We start from the raw sequence: 5,009 nt of genomic DNA, 5'->3' as shown, positions 1-5,009 counted from the left end.
TTGGAAAGTCGTCACACATGGTGACCTTATCCCTACCAAAAACATAGATAACAAAGAAATACCTAAATATGAAAAAGAGATGACTGACAATGACCATAAGATGTTACAAGTAGATTCAAGTGCTATGAATGCTCTATATTGTGCTCTTGATGTAGATGAATTCAATAGGGTCATGGCATGTAAATTAGTTAAAGAAATATGGGATAAACTAAAGATAACCTATGAAGGAATGGTTGATGTTAGAGATAATAGAATCGATATGCTCACAAGCGAGTATGAGGCCTTTAGGATGAACTCGGATGAAACCATCACTAGTATGTACACTAGGTTCATCCATATAATAAACTCCCTCAATGCCTTAGGAAAGAATTACTTAACATATGAAATGATCCGAAAAATTCTTAGAGGACTTCCACTGATTTGGGAACCTAAGGCCACTGCAATAACTGAAGGAAAAAATTTGAAAAACACCTCCCTAGATGAATTAATAGGTTCTCAACTCACTTATGAGATGACAATAAACAAAAGAAGTGGAAAATCTAAAAATAAGGAATCCATTGCATTTAAAGCCTCAAGTGAAAGCTCTAATGATGAAGATGAAGAAGTGATGGATGTAAATGATATAGCCTTCATAACCAAGAAACTTGCAAAAATCCTTAGAAAGAGGAATAAATTTACAAGAGAATTCAGGGACTCCAAATCAAATGAAGAGGAAATAAGTAAAAAGGAAACTAAAAATGAACCCCCTACTTGTTATAATTGTAAGAAAGTTGGGCATATTAAATCGGATTGTCCACAACTTAAGAGGGATTCTAAGAAGAAAAAGAAAAAAGCAATGAAGGTAACTACATAGGATAATATAAGTTTCAGTAGTTCAGAAAGTGAATTAAGTGACCAAGAAGTTGCTTATACTTGCTTTATGGCATGAGACGATGATGAAGAATAAAGTTCCACATCCAAATCATTAAATGACTCATACAATGAATCTTGCTCATCTGATGAATCCAATGATGAGAGTATGTCATCTTATGAAGAATTACAAAGTGAACTATTCAAGGTTCATAAAATTCTAGTTAAAGTAACTAAACGATACATTTCATTGAGAAATAAGAATCAAGCTGTTATAAAAGAATTAGAATCTCAAAATCTTGCTGAAAGAGAAAAGGATTTAAAAATAAAGAGATTAGAAAGCAAGAATGAAAAGGTGATGAAAGAATTGGAAAATCTAAGATCCCAAACTTCCATTGATAGTGAGAAAGATCTATATATTTCTGAACTAGAAAACAAAATCAGCTAAATATCTTAAAATCAAGAAAAGGGTAAAAATACACAAGACCCAAAAATATATGATCTTGAAAAGAAAATTGAGGATCAAAATAAAATAATTTACAACTTCACTAGAAGAAAAGAAAATCTTAATAAAATGATTGGTACACAAAGAATGTCCTTTAATAAAGAAGACATAAGATTCAATGGAGTTGAGAATACAAGGAAAAAGAACCTTTGCATGGGGTACTATGTAAAAGCCTCCAAAGACTATGTTAGCACCTCCTCAAGTGCTTACACTCACACCACATGTTTTTTATGTAAAGAGAAGGGACATATAAAATTTAAATGTCCACTAAAGAGAAAGGGTGTGAAAATTAAACAAGTTTGGAAAGTAAAAGAAACATCTCTTGGTAAACCATCCAGACCCAAGAAAGTAGGAGTACCTAGATAAAAAGTCTAGTTCACAAACTAAGAACTCCAAAGATATTAGCAATAGTCATTCCCTTTTTAGAAATTAAGAAAGCTAAATCTATACTAAAATGATAAGGGAGGCTTCCATTGTAACGCCCCGAACCCTTAAACCCGAGTCCGGTGCGTTATACCTGATCATATCCTGATAAATCATAATCCATAACATACGCAGCGGAAAACATAATCATAATCTCTATATAATATAACACCAGAGTTTACTAATTCTATCCATAGACCATAATATCCTTCAACACCTGCATTTCCATAATTACGTATGTCTCTAAAACATTTCAGTATGTTCTCAAACATTCTTTACTCAACAACCTTAAAACAGAAAAACATAAAATATAAATATTTACATTCCCCAAAATTAACATAGAAATATACCCTTTTCTTTTTCTATTTCCCAATAATGTTATAAAAACCTCGAGCTTTCAAAGCTCGATCTCGAGGAAATTCTAAAAAAAAATAAATTCATATTCGGGTGAGACACATCTCAGTAAGAGAAGAAACAATATATTAAACACAGCGTGTGGCTAACATGAGTTTATATATGACATATTATTTATCATTTAAAAATCGTTAACATAATTTCTGAAATCATTCCCTGAACCTAATCAAACACATGCAAATATTTAACCCACGAGATTACTCGAGAATAGGGGTGATTACCCGCCCATACAAGTAGCACCCCTCTGCTATGATATTTAGGCAACCCAAAGGTCACAGCTAAAGCATACTAAGGCACTCACCTTACTCAGTAAGCCCTCAAGTGATAAATTGATCTCGTACTCATACAATTTATACAAAAGTTTATCAGTAAAGGTCCTAAGGATAGGGAAATCTACCCGCCTATACAAGTAGGTTCCCTCTACCCTAGAACGTTATGTAGCTACTGCCACATCTAAAGCTACTAGTGCACTCGCCTTACTCAGCAAGCCCTCAGGCGAAGAGTGCGTCCCGCCTAAACGTAACATGTTCTACATACATAAATACTTCTAATATCATAATACATTATTCTTTTTTGTCATTATTTAATCATACACATCTGTTCATGTTCATAGCGTAAACATTGCATTTCATTTCACTTTAAGTGACTCTTTCCCATTTTACATTGTTCACATTTCACATTTCATTTCCATTCCATTCATTTCCCTTTTCATTTCATTTCATACCCAACATCTTTCAGCTATTTTACCCAACATTTTTCAGCTGTTTTACCCAACATTTTTCAGTTGTCATACATTTACCCAGCATCTTTCAGTTGTTTTACCTAACATTTTTCAACTGTTCACATTTACCCAACATCTTTTAGTTATTTTACCCAACATTTTTCAGCTATTTACCCAGCATTTTTCAACTGTTTACATGATTGCATTAACACACACAAGCAGCATAGTCCATATCATGTTTTATTCACAATGCATTACTTACTTAACCTGCATCTCATACATTTAACATATATTTGCACAGAATCTCATGCCACACAGTTTAGCAATGAAATTCATACATTGCTTGTAAACTAAGTCAACCAACATTTAATGTTTATATACTGAAAATACCTTTCATTTCTTACATAATTATCTTGAAAATATTTCTCACTTTCATCAGTTCAGTTTCGCATATACATATCTAATAAATAACCCTAAACTCGAAAAAATATAATTTAAATAGTTGGTATTTTACCCATACCCAAACATATACACGTATATATAACACAATTTATTTTTCCATTAAATTCATAAAAATTCTGGTTTAATATATATATTTTCCCTTACTTGATTTCTTGCACTACGCCAATAGGGACCCTAAAAAGATGCTTGCAGCGCTCATCCGGACCCTGAAATTAAATTCCTAGTTCTAATAAATTATTCTTGAATAAAATATTTTTTAAATATTTCCCAGGGCCATAATTTTCAAATTAACAGTTATACCCGCAAATTTAACTAATTTGCTAAATTTTCCAAATCTCACTCTCGTTTTGGAGTAGGGCCTAGAAAACCTCAATTGAAAGTTTACCTACACCAAAATGACTACAACCGTGATTAGGACCACGTGGTGGTACCCATGCTTGCGGCGCTCATCCGGACCCTGAAATTAAATTCCTAGTTCTAATAAATTATTCCTGAATAAAATATTTTTTAAATATTTCCCAGGGCCATAATTTTTAAATTAACAGTTATACCCACAAATTTAACTAATTTGCTAAATTTTCTAAATCTCACTCTCGTTTTGGAGTAGGGCCTAGAAAACCTCAATTGGAAGTTTACCTACACCAAAATGACTACAACCGTGATTAGGACCACGTGGTGGTACCCGATCATCGATTTAACCGCATATTTAAAGCGAAATTGAGAAAATGAGGAAAAGTTACCTTTCCCCAAAAGTAGGGCCTAAACCGTTCTCACGACAAATCTACTCCAGTAAAAATGTCGGTGGCGGAGTTAGAAATCCAACGACATCTTCTGTTTCCCAATCCAACACAAACTTGTCGAGAAATTGAGAGAAGGAGAGAGACAGAGATGGAGGTGGCTGGACGTGCAGGAATGAAATATTCAGGGGGGGGGGGGGAGGTTGCGTGCCTTTGTACTTCTTCTTCTTCTTTTTCTTCTTTTTCCCACACCATTCCTTTTATTTATTTATTTGTTATTTTATCTATTTTTTTTTATTTCAATCATTTTAATTTTTTTGGGTCTTTACATCCATAGCCTACAAGATTCAAGAAAGCCAAATTCAAATACAAAAAAAAAAAAAAAAAAATTTATCCTTGTTCAAACTAATATACAAAGATATTGACCAAATTGAAACAAGTTAGGAAAATCTAAAAGATAAACTTCTGAACTTATTGATAACTATTATATTGAATTAAAATAATATAAAAACATGACATTATTGGCCACAAATCAAGAGAGCTATTGAAAATTGTAAGCAATAAGGCTTGATTGCTGATTTTAAATTTGTTTGTACCCTTCCATCATCAGTTCACTACATTTAGTAGTGACATGCATTCAGGACTACAGTCACTTCAGGAGAACGTAGCCTCACTACAGACTACCTACTCCTCACTTGATCAGCGCCTTAATCACATAGAACAACATAGGGCTAGTTCCCCTAGGAGAGTTGATCTCATGGGCATCAGCTCTGCACCTCCTAGTGGTGATGCCTTTGATGAGGAGTTTGAAGAAGGAAGTGATGAGGGTACTGAAGAAGATGATGCAGCTCATGCTGATGATGCAGCTGATGATGATGATGTAACTGATGACGATGGT

The sequence above is a fragment of the Malania oleifera genome, chromosome 1, assembly GCF_029873635.1.
Source record: "Malania oleifera isolate guangnan ecotype guangnan chromosome 1, ASM2987363v1, whole genome shotgun sequence".
Taxonomy (NCBI): Eukaryota; Viridiplantae; Streptophyta; class Magnoliopsida; order Santalales; family Ximeniaceae; genus Malania; species Malania oleifera.
The sequence above is the reverse complement of the archived record's forward strand: the minus strand, read 5'-3'. Positions refer to the sequence as shown.